Raw genomic sequence first — 16,731 nt, 5'->3', positions numbered from 1 at the left:
CTTCTACTTAACCTTTGCTGATCAATGCAAAACCCACTCTTTACGTGACGAGGGAGTGAAGGACCAGTTCGGATTTACAGTTATTTTATTTGTTCTGAATTTCAAATATACTTAATTATTTTGTTATGTAAAACTCTCCAGATGTAGTGAATAGTAACAAAACACACATCATCTAAATTACAAATTTTCATCTGTAATTCTTATTATGTAAGATAAGACAAAATGGATACATGTCATGGATTATGTTAACCACTTCCTGTCTTTCTCCACAATCATTTCAGTGTTGAGGTCCATAAATGTACTAGAATTTAGACTAATAGAATTTAGCACACAGTGAGTTCATGTTAATGTGAGCTAGTAACGCCACTTCAGAGTATGCAAGCAGAAAATACAGCATTAACTGTGCACTTATTTTACCCTGTGTTTGGAAGTATCTGGGGAATTTAACATACTGTCTTTGAATCCAACAGATTTTCCTACTGCTTAGTATTCTAAACAGAATGTCACTCATAGTATTCATACAATTTTCATATTTTCTGATTGACAGGGGATCCTGTCAATCAATATATGACAGTCCACTTTAGGCATTTAAAAAGAAAATACTAGTCTGGTCATGTCATGCTTGGCACAGTGTTGATGTTGATCCAATTATTTTGCTAAGTAATTACAGCGATTACTATGGACCTTGCATTCCAATTATAATGATACATTCTCTGCTAGAATTGGTTGCATAAGAAAAAGCTACTGTTCTCATTTTTTAAACAATGTGACACACAACTGCACAACTTAAAAGCGTTTTATTTTATTATTTGTCCTCTGCATGGTCACAGGTGAACAGTAAATCAATATTTTATGAAGGTCAAAACATGTCATGCACCCAGTAGATTCTGGTTTACCTAAGATCATCGACCCATAATCCCTTGCCTGCTACCTTGAAAGCCCCCTCCCTCTCTCTTTGCCCAAAACTGAAGAGGGTACTGGGCAAGCAAATGTGTCCTAGTGTGACATAGTCAATATGGTTGCAGATATATACTGTGTATGATCCATGTAATGGACATCATTAGCTATCATGTGGACATCTGCTCTATTGGCATCATACTGTGCAGTATTATTACATAGTCTTGCAATAGTAAAGTCATTAAATAGTGTTACAATAGCAAAGTCCTTTAATAGTCTTACAATAGCAAAGTCCTTTAATAGTCTTACAATAGCAAAGTCATTTAATAGTCTTACAATAGCAAAGTCATTCAATTGTCTTAAAATAACAGAATCACTAAATTGTCTGACAATAGCAATGTCCTTAAATAGTCTTACAATAACAAAGTCCATAATGGAACAGAGGCAGGAATATAGTTTGTAAAGAGAACATCCGCTACACTTGAAGAATATTGGGTTTTGCTAATGTACAACGGGTGTGTGATCAGAGTGAAAGCCTAGGTGAAAGCAGCATTTAGTATTCTGTGCAGGCCTAAACAAGTTGTTTTCCATTGATTTTGTTGGAAGTCTCATATAGCAGAAGCCAGCATCTGAAGGCTATGAGATTTCGGGAGTTCAATATGAAAGCTTGGAGCCCCAAGTTGTTAGGATCGCTTATTGGCGCTTGAACAGAACATTCTAGAAGACATTTATCCAAACTTGAAAACAAATATTTAATGTGTTCCAGGCTCTGTTGCCAACCTCAAATGCATATATATGCATTTGAGGTTGGCAACAGAGCCTGGAACACATTAAATATTTGTACATGCTGCAGGAGGGTGGGATCAGTTGTCTTCTTAGGAAAGAAGTGACAGAGCTCCTTCTGGACTAGAGGACACAGGGAACCAATAATCAGCAGGGATTGTGTGTCTCTCTCTCTCTCTTTTGTCTTAGAAAGCGCAAGAAAGTAGAGGGGCCTGTGAAGTAAGACTCCTGCTTTCATTCCCCCGTATATATATATGCATTTGAGGTTGGCAACAGAGCCTGGAACACATTAAATATTTGTTCATATATATTTCTCTCTCTATATATATATATATATATATATATATATATACATATAACATCTAATATTCATTTTTTCGTATATATACGAAAAAATGAATATTAGAAGAGAAATGTCAGAAATAAGAGAGAAAGTTACGTACTTTATAACCACACTTGTATTGCCTACCTCAACGTGCAGTATGCAATGCAGCATTGTATTGACAATAATAGGTGTGTTGTTGTAAAAACCATGTAATGCAATGTCAACTATGTTTTTCTTGAGAATGAACTGATAGTATGTGATCCCAAGGCTGTTTGGTAAGGATTTGTTTTATTTGTTTGAAGTAAGGATTTGTTGGAATGTGATTGGATTCTATAACGATTTGTTTAGCTATAACTACATGTCTAATACAAAGAAGGTATTATTTTTATCAGTGTAATAGCTAAGGAATATGTTTGTTTCACTATTTATTTATAAGAGACATAATTTGAATCATTTACATTTTTTGGACGTGTTAATGAAACACTTCCTCCATAAGAGAATAACTATGCTAATACCTTGTTCACACATTCATGATGTTGCAAACATCTCCAAAAAGCCAGATGTTAGATGTGTTGAGGAATACATTTTGTTGTCATTGTTGTGTTTTCAGCGCTTATTGTGTTATCAGTGGGATTTTACTTTCTTATGCTTTATTCTCAAAGTAGGATTGCACTTGTGTGTGTGCATGTGACCTTTCCAGTTAATCTGTCGCTAAAGCACTCCTCCCACAGCTGTTACAACACCATAATGAGACATAATTCCAGGTAGACTACACTAGTTTAAATGCATTGCAACCTTTTGACCCTCAGGAAATCAGAGTCCTCTGGGCACCAGAGTCTAGCGTAGAACATTGTTTTACTAAATTAATATCTCCTATTATGCACCACTGCTATATTAACTGCAATGCCAATATTCTTCATCTTGTCTTACACTGACAGAGGCCACAAGACTAATGCTTAGAGAAATATCACATTAATTACCACATAGGCTACTTGATTTACACAGTCAACACAATTAGGCCTGTGTGCTAAAGCAGCAGCAATTATCTGTTATTTGTAAGAGTCTAAATAGACTTGAAAGTACATTTTTTTCCTCTCCCAGCTAGGCGATCATTCTCATCATTAGCGGCTGCCTGTAATGACTCCTGTCACTTTCCTACCATGTGATTCTTCCAGAGCTGAGGAGACAAACAGCATTTTCTGAAATACCCTAGACTGGAATCTAATGCAGAAATTGGCATCTAGTGCAGAAATCAGTCCATTTGTGTGATTAAAGATTGAGAGGTACATTACCTGTGTCTCTAAAAAAGGCACATCTGCTATCAGACATCCACTCTTTTGAACTTCCTCCTCCTTTTATAAAACTGTTTCTTCCTTTTATAAATGCCCTTGATTGTTGGACTAGCTAATAAAGCCCAGTAGACATGGAGGTTCATCTCAAAACGCTGTCCTATCAACATTTTAGTTGTTGACTCGGCACTTGGAGTGTCCTATTCTTTCAAGTGACAGGTAACTGTCACTTTTAATTACTTCACAGGCCCCTCTACTTTCTTGCACTTTCTAAGACAAAAGAGAGAGAGAGAGACACACAATCCCTGCTGATTATTGGTTCCCTGTGTCCTCTAGTCCAGAAGGAGCTCTGTCACTTCTCTCCTAAGAAGACAACTGATCCCACCCTCCCGCAGCATGTACCAGCTCCCTCTCCTGGGCTTTCAACGGGCTCCAGCTCTTTGAAGACTCCTGCTTTCATTCCCCCAACTCACTGCTGCCTTTATACTTTGATTGCATATCTCTCATCGGAGTCATATGGCTAATTGCATCATTCGAATGGTGCTTTTTATGATCATACTCTCTGGTAAGTTGATGATTTATGTAGCATATTTTTTTAATTAGCAAGAAGAAAAGGTTGTGGAAAGGAAGTATAGAGAAACCGCTGATCTCAAGTTTGAATGAGTTTTTGGAGCAGAGTGAGATAAGGTTTAGAGAAGCTTTGTATGAGTTTGTAATACACAGTACTTTATCTTCATGTTAGGGACTATATATACAAAAATACTGAAGAAACGTACTTGTGCACAAATGTAGTGTATATTCCATTGATGTCACGTGATTTGGATGTCACTATTATCCAGTCAGTAATGGAGTTTGGCCTGGTTTGGAATGAGTAGGTGGCTCCATCTTCTTCTGGCATACACATAGCAGTGAACTAGAGTCTCCTCCTTCAGCTAGAGGGCTCAATGCGTCTCTCTCAGTCACTCCTAGACGCCACGTCAATGCAATTTAACAGCTCTTTGATCCATGTCCTAAAAGTGAATGGAAACAAATTAAGCAAATTATCTGCACCACCCACGGGCCTAGGGGGACCGTAATCGTTGAAATGAGGGTCGAGTGTTGGACTGTTGGAGTCTCACTGGAGAAAAATAAATAAAAATAAGTAAAATAACCACAGTGACCCGAATCAGGGAGTGTGTTCTGCCTCAACGCTCTCCACCTGTTCGCAACAAGATGAGCTGGCCCAGTTGTTACCAGAGAGCCAGCTGAGTCACTTGCCCTTGGATCTCAGTAAACAGTATTATAAAAGCACAGCACCGCCACAGCCTTATCTACAGGTAGAAATCAATTGAGTGTGATAAGAAGTTCAGTGTCTTTCCTTTTTTGCAAGAGCTAACTATACTTGAGTCTGTTTTAGTTGCTACATAATCAGCCTCTATGGTGGATATTGATGGAGTCGTTCAAGACTCAGAAGGAACAACAAAATGAAAAATTCCATACCCATGTCTGTGAGCATTACATCAAGGGGAATGAGTCTGAAAGGGCATGTGCTTCAAATGTGCTCAACTCCCCATTAAATAAAATCAAACAGAACATAACATACTGTCAGACAATTAAATTCAAAATTTGCCAATATTATGGACACTCGTACTTTGTCTCATGTTCCGTACTTTCTATAATGTATTGTTAAATGTATAATACTTGAAATTCTGGGATTTTGCCAGTAACTTTTCAGCACAGTGAAATAATGAAAGGCAGGTGAATCCTAGTGAATCCCTCCAAGAAGAGCACTGTCTCACCGCATCAGTCAGAATTCCTTCTTACAATGTCAATCATTTGCTGGCTTCACATACCCCTCTTCTCATGCGCCAATGTCACGCCCTGACAATAGAGAGCCCTTGGTTCTCTATGGTGTTTAGGTCAGAGCGTGACTAGGGGGGTGTTCTAGTCATTGTATTTCTGTGTTGGTGAGTTGTATGGTTCCCAATTAGAGGCAGCTGGTAATCATTGCCTCTAATTGGGGATCATATTTAGGTAGCCTGTTTCCCACCTGTGTTTTGAAGGATATTGTTTTGAGTGATTGCATGTAGCACTATGGTACTTCACGGTCATTGTTTGTTTCTTGGTTTGTTTAAGTTTCACTAAAATAAAGATGTGGAACTCCAATCACGCTGCTCCTTGGTCCGTCTCTCCTCACGATCGTGACAGCCAATTGCCCACCTGAAACCCTGCTTAACGATTCCCCCCTATTTAGGGAAGAGGGAAGCCAACCATCAATTAAACAATAACAGTGAGGTAAGCTTCCAAACCCACTGCGGTAGTGTCTCCTTCTCATTCACCTAGCTTTAAGTTACCGTAATTTCCGGACTTTTGAGCGCACCTGAATATAAGCCGCACCCACTGAATTTAAAAATAAATAATATTTTGAACATAAATAAGCCGCAGGTGTCACGTCCTGACCAGCAGATGGAGCTGTGGTAGTAGTTTGGGGGTCAGGACGTGGCAGTCTTGTGTGTGTCTTGTGACTCCTAATCAGGAACAGCTGGGAATCGTTGTTCCTGATTGGGAGTCATATATGTAGGAGTTGTTTGTCACTGGGGTTTGTGGGTGGTTGTTTTTACACTGCGTTTTGTATGCCTGTAAGACTGTCACTGTGGTGTTTATTGTTTTTTCAGTGGATGCTCTACTCCTTTTTTGAAAATTAAAATATGAGTATCCACACTTCCGCTGCGCCTTGGTCCTCCTTAAAACAGCACGAAGGATTTTGTGACAGAACCACCCACCTACACAGGACCAAGCAGCGGAAGAAGGCTGGCGAGGACTGGGAGACACGACGGGTAAGGGAGACCGAGAGGCACCCCCAATACATTTTTAGGGGGGGGCACAAGGGCTGTGTGACGGGGCAGGAGCTGCCCGCCAGTCAACAGTCGTCAGAGCTGCCCGCCAGTCAACAGTCGTCAGAGCTGCCCGCCAGTCAACAGTCGTCGGAGCTGCCCACCAGTCAACAGTCGCCAGAGCTGCCCGCCAGTCAACAGTCGCCGGAGTGGCCAGACTGCGCTGAACTGCCGGAGTGGCCAGACTGCGCTGAACTGCCGGAGTGGCCAGACTGCGCTGAACTGCCGGAGTGGCCAGACTGCGCTGAACTGCCGGAGTGGCCAGACTGCGCTGAACTGCCGGAGTGGCCAGACTGCCCTGAACTGCCGGAGCTGCCAGACTGCCCAGACTGTCCAGACTGTCCCGAGTTGCCAGACTGCCCAGACTGTCCCGAGCTGCCAGACTGCCCAGACTGTCCCGAGCTGCCAGACTGCCCAGACTGTCCTGAGCTGCCAGACTGCCCAGACTGTCCCGAGCTGCCAGACTGCCCAGACTGTCCCGAGCTGCCAGACTGCCCAGACTGTCCCGAGCTGCCAGACTGCCCAGACTGTCCCGAGCTGCCAGACTGCCCAGACTGTCCCGAGCTGCCAGACTGCCCAGACTGTCCCGAGCTGCCAGACTGCCCAGACTGTCCCGAGCTGCCAGACTGTCCCGAGCTGCCAGACTGCCCAGACTGCCCCGAGCTGCCAGACCGCCCCGAGCTGCCAGACTGCCCCGACAGCCAGGAACGGCCTGCACCTGAGCCACCTCCAGGATAGGTGGGTTGGGGAGGGAGGGTGTAGCACAGTGCCGTCGGTGACGGCAGCCACCCTCCCTTCCCTCCCTTATTGTTTAGGGTTAGTGTTTATGGGTTTTGTTGGGGATTTTTGTTTGTTGGTGGGTTTTTTTGTGGTTAGGTGCATTCCGGGGTCTGCACCTTGAGGGGGGGTACTGTCACGTCCTGACCAGCAGATGGAGCTGTGGTAGTAGTTTGGGGGTCAGGACGTGGCAGTCTTGTGTGTGTCTTGTGACTCCTAATCAGGAACAGCTGGGAATCGTTGTTCCTGATTGGGAGTCATATATGTAGGAGTTGTTTGTCACTGGGGTTTGTGGGTGGTTGTTTTTACTCTGCGTTTTGTATGCCTGTAAGACTGTCACTGTGGTGTTTATTGTTTTTTCAGTGGATGCTCTACTCCTTTTTTGAAAATTAAAATATGAGTATCCACACTTCCGCTGCGCCTTGGTCCTCCTTACAACAGCACGAAGGATTTTGTGACAGCAGGTGCCTACCGGTACATTGAAACAAATTAACTTTACACAGGCTTTAACGAAACACGGCTTGAAACAAAAATAAATAGGCTTTAACGAAACACGGCATGTAACAAAAAATAAATAGGCTTTAATGAAACACGGCTTGTCATCGACTCATTAAGACCAAGCTCCCGTGCAGCAGCTCTATTTCCTTTTCCAACAGCCAGATCAATCGCCTTCAACTTGAAAGCTGCATCATATGCATTTCTCTGTGTCTTTGCCATGATGAGGGTGACAAAATGACTACCGTAATCAGAATGATGGGAAGTTTGAGAGCGCTCGATTTAATGTAAACAGTAAACAAAAAAGTTGTTTGACCTTAACCCGTTCGGCAATTTCATTGGTCTAATGAAAGTTTCATGCCGGCAAAAAACTGAGCACGTCACAGAATGTGTTTTTTTGTAGAAAAAAAAATTGAAAGTGGGAAAAATCCATATATTAGCCGCGTCATTGTTTAAGCCGCGAGGTTCAAAGCTTGGGAAAAAAGTTGCAGCTTATAGTCCGGAAATTACGGTAGATCAGTAGCCCAGGCCCTCCTCGTCCTATAGTCAGTTTCATAGCACTAGGCACCAAGACAATCTCAGCCCAGTCTTTGCTTTATGTAACGTAATTTCACAGTTCATTAGAGACCTAGACCCACTCCTCTGAACTGGTTTGAGTACAGGCACTGTACTTAGTCCCTATTGGCCATTGACTGCATTGGTCAGTTCAACAAATATATTGAATTGCAATATTCAATGAGCTGGACTTCAAATCAAATCAAATTTATTTATATAGCCCTTCGTATATCAGCTGAAATCTCAAAGTGCTGTACAGAAACCCAGCCTAAAACCCCAAACAGCAAGCAATGCATGTGAAAGAAGCATGGTGGCTAGGAAAAACTCCCTAGGAAAAACTCCCTAGAAAGGCCAAAAACCTAGGAAGAAACCTAGAGAGGAACCAGGCTATGAGGGGTGGCCAGTCCTCTTCTGGCTGTGCCGGGTGGATATTATAACAGAACATGGTCAAGATGTTAAAATGTTCATAAATGACCAGCATGGTCAAATAATAATAATCAGAGTAGTTGTCGAGGGTGCAACAAGCACGTCCGGTGAACAGGTCAGGGTTCCGTAGCCGCAGGCAGAACAGTTGAAACTGGAGCAGCAGCATGGCCAGGTGGACTGGGGACAGCAAGGAGTCATCATGCCAGGTAGTCCCGAGGCATGGTCCTAGGGCTCAGGTCCTCCGAGAGAAAGAGAGAAAGAGAGAATTAGAGAGAGCATATTTAAATTCACACAGGACACCGGATAAGACAAGAGAATACTCCAGATGTAACAGACTGACCCTAGCCCCCCGACACATAAACTACTGCAGCATAAATACTGGAGGCTGAGACAGGAGGGATCAGAAGACACTGTGGCCCCATCCGATGATACCCCCGGACAGGGCCAAACTTGTCTTTATGAATACAGTATGTGTCCTTTAGTGATTGTAGATGCCTAAATGATAGTTTCAAATGACATGGGTCACAAATGCTATTTGTCTTAAGTCTTCTGTATGCAAAAGTAATAAACAAATAAATAAATGACATTATTATAATGAAAATATATTAGGCTTTTAAAGGAATCAATTCAGCAGCAACCGCAGGGGTGCTAACATGTAGTTTTAATATGTGTATCTTCACCGCTGAAGCTTTAATAATGATAATTAAATGTTCAGGCACTCATAACGGTTAGATCTAAGCAAATATAATTCAGATCAAAAACAAGAGAACATATTTGTGTGTATGTGCATCTGTGTGTGCATGCATGTGTGTGTCTAGGTATACTTTCTTTTAGTAAATGTCATTTTACCACCTGCTGCTGCTGGGTTGCAGATGATACACAGCAGGTCTGAGGATCAAATGAACTAATTCAGGATACACTGAACCAGCTTATTATTTTGCATTACCCTTTGACCTGCTGGTATTTTCCTCTCCTGCAAAAGGCACAGAGCACAGTCACTGGTACTCTGCAGAGGTTTTGCTCTCCCCTCTCCCCACTTACCCCCTTCCCCCTTTGTGTGTAGAGAGGGCCATTTTGATTGGTCTCACCTCCATCAAAACAGAGACGCTTGGCTTGTGTGAGGCGCCGCCATTTCAATTCATTTCAAAATCTTCTCTACTTAATGTCCTTGTGTCCAACCCTCCCTCAGTCCTAGTGATGTCCCCCTGATTACTGCCTATCATATCTCCGCTACCTTCTCATCATATTTTTCCAGAGTATTAACTGGAAAGTGACTGTGCAACTCTCACTTGATAAAATATCCCATTAACCTTGTGGGATTGGGAGTGCTTATTGTTTCTTGCTTTAGGTGGTAGGGAGCAATTGCTTCATAAGGCAATGCAGGACGATAAACAGGAGAGGGGCATCACGCAATCCCAGAGAAGCATGTGGGCTGGGTAATTCAGTGAGCAAAAGGTCTGTCAACCATTTACCTCCCTGTATGGTTAACTTCTTTTCTTTTAATAGACTGCAGGACATGAAAGGAAAACTCTCCCTTTGAATTAATAATGAAAGTCTGATTGATCTAGAGAGTGGAGCACATCTTACATGGCACTGACACAACAAAACACTACTCGTCTGACGTCTACCCAGGTGCTCTGGTTGGCTTGTGTAAACCTCTGCCTTTAAACTCCAAGGCTTAAAAGGGCTGTTTACAAAATGCTTTTAAAAAGGCAGCAGAAGAATGGGACTTGCTGATTCTTAGAAATACAGACATGGTTTGTGAAAGAAAGTATAGTGTATGGGCAGCCACTATTTGAAAAGTTGTTGTTCACTTCTTTCGACCACCCTTACCTATGGGTTCACCTGAGGCTTACATCTCCACATCTTTCCTTTAGATTATTCACTCAAACACCACAGGCAAACTGTAACGTAATGAAGTAAGTAGAAAAGCAGAATTTTGAAAACGGTTTTAAAATCCCTGTAGCTTTTAGGACTAGCAGCATTAGAACTACTTTACTGTTAGGTCCAATTTTTGAGAAGCTTAATAAAGTAGTGATGTTAATTCAGAAGTGAAAAAAGTATCCCTACATTCCTTGCTTCCTGATCAAAGCACTCAAATGGGTTTATGCCATTACACTAATTTGTTTTTGTTCAGAAAACCAACTAGAACCTTACACGCCCCTCTCCTCATACCCTCTCATTGAAGCTTATCAGAGCATTATGGGAAGGCAGTAATTACATGCACCCATACTAAAGGAGTTCTCAAATATTCTGTCTAATTTGAATTCATCTGTGCAACTACTACTCAAGCAAGTAAACACAGATGCCCTTTCCGTGAGTAAAGCTATGCAAACTGGAAATATGGTCCAGTGACTGGCGGTGTCCACAGGTATCACTGTATCATAAACAGAGAGGGAATGGTTGGAGTAATGAAGCGTGTCTAACTGTTCATGACAGAGGCTGTCTGCTGCCACATCTCATCTGTTCAACCAGCAGAGAGTGTTCGTTCTAAAGCATTAACGCACATTGTAACACTATTACTCTAAAACTATTACTCCCATCTTATCCACCTCTAAACGTAATCCTAAAGGACCTGTCAGCTGGCAGAGAGGTAAAGAAGATGTGTTGTATCCCCAACAGATCTCAGACATCAATAGTCTGGCGGAGGCCCAATAATATGTTGTATAAAGAGCTACCAACACTTCATAAGGAAGGTGTTCCAGTATTACACAGGGAAAACAGTATTTCCAGTAATTTTATCAAAATTGTTTTGATTCATTAAGGAACTACTGAACAGTCTATGTCATAATAAAGTCAAACTAATTAAGGGGAATGGCATTTAAAAAATGTAAGATTACAGGTTTAATGATTTTGGTTATTACCAGCAGGACACAGGTACTATTCGTTATGGGTGTGTACGGGTGGCGAAGTCAGGTGCAGGAGAGCAGAGTGCAGTAAACAGGCGCACTTTAATTCCGGTCTAAAAATGACAGCACATAAGAACAATAACGTGCCAAAAACACGGAACATAGCAAAAGTATAGCGCCTGACAATATGCACATAACAATAAACAATTACACACAAAGACATGGAGGGGAACAGAGGACTAAATACATGCAGTGATTATGGAATGAAAACCAGGTGTGTAATGGAACAAGACAAACAAATGGATATATGAGAAGTGGAGCGGCGATGGCTAGAAAGCCGGTGACGTGGATCAACGAACGCCGCCCAAACAAGGAGAGGAACCGACTTCGGGTGGAAGTCTTGACACTATTAATCAGTTCAGATGTGTTTCATGGTCGAAACTGTCCTTTAAACTGGTAGGGTTCTGTTTACTTGGATGGTTTCAACTTAGTAACCCACACAGTCAGGAAATTGTCTTGAAATGTTTTGCCTGTTAAGTCCTAGTGCAATACGTCTGCAGTTGAAATCACTTTTCCAAGTTCAAATCCTCATTGTTTCTGTGGGATCCTGTGTCTGCTGCTTCAGGCTTAGAGCAATACATAGAACACAAGCAACAAAGGCAGAGCTCAGGGCTTTCCTTATAATCCAGCCTAGCCACTTTGAGCCATGTTAGGATCGGAGAGCAGAGCTACGTTGGTGTCTTGGTCTAGGTGTATTACTGTCTCAACACATGTAAAGGCCTGGATCACGGGCAGTCCTTCATTCATAGGTTAACTACATGAAGATGTGAGTCTGGAAACTTTCATAGAGCGTTTGAAAAATAATTTAGCTATTAATAATTCAGCTTCATACAATCAATTTAGAGAAGGGAATGTTATAGAGCAGAAATCTGGGTGTACATGTGTCTATGGAATTTAGAAGGAATTCCTTTGAGGAGTGCACAATGTACTCTAAGGATCTGATCGTTGTTTGACAAGAAAATGTATTTGTTTCTGTTGGTGTGTAGTTCATTTTGGAGAATTCCGATCTGGAAATGTACAGATTAGTATTTAAGAATAGGCCAACAAACCAAACATTACAAGAGCAATAGTTTCTGCTCAGTAGTGTTTCTGATCACATCCACACTTGCTTCAAATACTGTATCAATGGTGAAATCCATTGATGCATGATGATGTATTTCTGTTGACGCATGCAGTCCTTTTTAATTAGTCCACTCAGACTAATACAGTGTAGATATCGAAGGCAGAGGGACTGGAAGTTGACGTTTGAACATGGAAATATGAACATGAAATATGAAAAAGACGGCATTTGGAGAGGTCACAACCTGAACAGAAAATCACTTCATTAGGAAAGTCAAAGAATAGCTGTGTGAAAGACAGGTTTTTGGGGAATAAATCAATGAAGATAATGTAATGTCATAGAATCCTATCATTAGTGAAGATCTAGTGAGGGCCTGTCCAGACTTCACATCCTGCCACTGTTTGACTGGCGTAAACTATGCCTGAGGGTGACAAAGTAGTGCCAGATGAAGTAGCAGAATTCAAATCAGTACTGGTGATGAATGTTAAAGGTTTTCATCCAGAGAAGTGTACATTAGAGTAATGCATGTTGTTAAAAACTCATGATCGTTGTTGACATACTGAAAGCTTGACACAGTCTTTGTCTGTCCGTTTTTAATTGGAAGTATGGCTTTGAATGTGTCGTCAGAAAATCTACTCTCTTGACTTTCGTGACACTGAAAATGATCTGAGCAACAACAACTGTTTGGCATGATCTAATTAATGATGCTATTTCTGGCGTGTTACATATTAAAACTATAATAATTCATGACTAAGTAAATCTTAGCCCACTGGTGCACATGGAGACATCCCTTGGTAAATAAATGGATAAAGTTTTAAAGAAGGATTAGGAAATGCCAGATGCATTCGCTGACGTCAGCACTTTACTTCCTCGAGCCCTACAGCGGTATCATAACCACATCATGGAGAAGAGAAAAGGCCTGCTGCAATTCCCTGTACAGAGATGAAGTTTTAGAAATGATATAAGCTCCACAAATTGATGACTAGCAAGATCACTGACACAGAACTTCAAAGCGAGCTGGATTCAGGTCACCTGTGAGACAGTATTTGCATTAAAACCTCCTGTTTAGAGAGGGACGTACTGATCTGCATCATTTAGCTCTGTGAGTTTGTCATGTTCCCTCTATGTGACTGTAGCATAACGTCTTTCAAAAAGGAAAGCACCACACCGATCACCACTGAGACTAAATCAGTAGCAGTAACACCTAGAGATCACGTTTGAGACTAGTCTCATTAGCTTTGTTTTTCAAATTCAGTGACCAAGCCTTGCTCATGTTTGCAGATTACATTTGTGTACCGTATGCAAACTCATTTGTTTGCACTGATGGCTATCCGTCGCTTATGTACACAGCTTACAACACTGCTCCAGGGAGCTGCTGGACCCAACAGGTTATAGTTAGCATTCCTTTCCAGAGGAGACAATCACAGAGAAGGAAAGGAAGTTGTAATTTTAGTGAAGCAGTTCTGAAGTGCAGCAGTGCAATTAGCATGACAGGATGCTTTAATTCATGACTTCATGCTGTATGACAGCAAGTTGATTGTTTCCTTCCTCATGTGTGACTCCAACCCAGACCCAATATGCAAAGTATGTAGAACGTATCTCATCTAGAAAATGTTTGCTGCAGTAAGAGTGGACAAAGGCATGAATAACATGGGGGGGGTGAACAGACTAGTCAATGATAACCATCTTTTTACTCAGGTAAGTGTTTTAGAGTGGTATACTGTTGTTCTTTTCACTCACTGGAGTGTTACAGAGTGGTACAGTGTTGCTATCACTCTAGCAGATATCATAACACTATGTTTCAGCTACTACTTGACAACATGCAGGCAAAGTTTGCTTGGGAAGCTACACTCTTAGAAAAAAAAGGGTTCCAAAAGGGTTCTTTTTGGTTCCAAGTGGAACCAATTTGGGTTCCATGTAGAACTGTCTGTAGAACGACTTTTACATGGAAAACAAAAGTGTTCTACCTGAAACAAAAGTGTTCTACCTGTAACCAAAAAGGGTTCTTCGAAGGGTTGTCCTATTGGGACAGTCGAAGAACATTTTAAGGTTTAAAATAGCAGATTTTTTCTAAGAGTTTAACCAACAAAATCTATCCAATAAGAGCAAGCCACACTTTGTACTCTATCCAATGAGAATATACCATACAAGCTTTCACAGACTGCGAAACAATCTCTATACAAGGTCACAGCTTATTGAAGCCTGTTGAAAATCATTTAAAGTTGTGAATGCTGCGCTAAATTTGTGAAAATAGATTATTTGTCTAAAAACATGAATTTTCCTCGATCTGGGTACTCAGACTTTAGATTGAGAACAGGCCATATACATGCGACTTGGTCATGACCACTGAGCTCTCATGACCTTTGTTTTCACAGTGTTTCTACATTCCAAACCCACTCTGTTGTTGTTGGTAGCACTGAGGAAAACACACTAAATCAATCAAGGCATTGGCTTGTGGTTAATCTATATCTGAGCCTGTAAGGTTTCCCTTTTTTCCTCCACTGTTTATATTAGTCCTATGTCCGTCCTCTTTGAACATTCCCCAAACCCACTTCTGAGTGGATTTCTCTCACGCAATAGAGTTGATGGAGGTCGTTCCTTTTGAGTGTGAAGTGCAATTTGGTGCGGGAGGAAAATCTATATACAGTATGCAGTAGAGTTGTGGAGAGTAGAATGTTTGATTAGTGAGCCTGTATCTCTGCTGATGCCTGGACTGCAAGTCCTCATTCCATGGTTATCCCTTCACTACTCAGCCAAGACTGTTGGCCACACACACACACAGACACAAGCTCAGAAGGTGCCAGTAGAGCTGGGGAGAGGGACATGTAGAACAAAGACAGCTTCGATATGGCATAGCCATGGGACTCCACATTGTGGAAGGCGCGGCTAGTGTTTCATTTCCCACATTACCCAGAGGTCTTAATTAGTTTAGGTTAATAATGCGCTGCCGTAATTGACTAGTCTTTTATCCTCTTCATGTATCATTTTACTGCCTGGAACCAACCTGCAGTGGGGGGACCTTATTTCACATAACAACAGCGATACTGCCCAATTCCCTAATATGATATATTATGTATTTCTTTTCACTGTCTCTCGCTCTGTCTCTATTGCTCTCTCTTGCTCTGTCTCTATAGCTCTCTCTCGCTCTCTCTCCCTCTGTCTCTATAGCTCTCTCTCCCGCTCTCTCTCGGTCTCTCTTTAGCTCTAGCTTGCTCTGTCTCAACAGCTCTCTTGCTCTCTCTCCCTCTGTCTCTAGCTATCTCTTGTTCTTTCTCTATAGCTCTCTCTCACTCTCTGTCGCTCTCTCTAGCTCTGTCTCTATAGCTCTCTCTCTCGCTCTGTCTCTATAGAACTCTCTCGCTCTCTCTCACTCTCTCTCGCTCTCTTGCGCTGTCTCTATAGATCTTTCTCGCTGTCTATAGCTGTCTCTCGCTTTCTCTTGCTCTGTCTTCATAGCTCTCTCTCGCTCTGTCTCTTTAGCTCTCTTTCGCTCTGTCTCTCTAGCTCTCACTCGTCTATCTCTATACCTCTCTCTCTCCAGCTCTCACTCTCTCTCGCTTCGTCTCTAGCTCCCTTTCGCTCTCTCTCTCAATCTCTTTCGCTCTGTCTCAATAGCTCTCTCTCACTCTCTCTCGCTCTGTCTCTATAGCTCTCTCTCTTGCTCTGTCTCTATAGCTCTCTCGCTGTCTCTACAGCTCTTTCTTAATAGTTCTCTCTCTCTCTCACTCTGTCTTTATTACTCTCTATCGCTCTTTCTCACTCTCTCTCTTGCTCTCTCTCACTCTTTCTCTATAGCTCTCTCTTGCTCTCTCTCGCTCTTTCTCTATAGCTCTCTCTCTCTCGCTCTCTCTCGCTCTTTCTTTATAGCTCTCTCTCTCGCTCTGTCTCTATAGCTCTCTCTCACTCTCGCTCTGTCTTTATTGCTCTGTCTCTCTTGCTCTCTCTTGCTCTTTCTCAATAGCTCCCTCTCGCTCTCTCTCGCTCTCTCTGCATGCTGGGAGTGTTTGGTGCATGCTGGGAATTGTATGAGTGAGTGCTAGCACGAGTGTTGTGTAGAGTTAGATATCCTGGGTTTTCTTTCGGTTTTCTTTTTCTTGGTGATACCCCTTTTCTTTTATGCATGATTAAAGGTTATTATTTTGATTTACTTGTTGTGGTAGAATTAAGTATATTGTTTTTCGTGTCGAAATTACCCTGACTTTGGCAGGGATGGTGACCCAAATGGGGACGCCGTCCCTGTCACTTCGGCACGGCTTTAGGTGTGTTACTGAAGCTACTGTCACGGTGGAGGAGGTTCTGGTCGCCGTGGGAGAGAAGGCAGGCTAAGAGAATGTTGCTTATG

General features: G+C 42.1%; 1 pseudogene; it reads right to left on the bottom strand.

Annotated features, from left to right (window-relative positions):
• LOC115206834 (somatolactin-like) overlaps positions 1-16,731 on the bottom strand; it is a 177,685-nt pseudogene that overhangs the window by 82,464 nt on the left and 78,490 nt on the right.

The sequence above is a fragment of the Salmo trutta genome, chromosome 13 (assembly GCF_901001165.1).
Source record: "Salmo trutta chromosome 13, fSalTru1.1, whole genome shotgun sequence".
Classification (NCBI taxonomy): domain Eukaryota; kingdom Metazoa; phylum Chordata; class Actinopteri; order Salmoniformes; family Salmonidae; genus Salmo; species Salmo trutta.
This window is presented reverse-complemented; position numbering and strand designations above follow the sequence as displayed.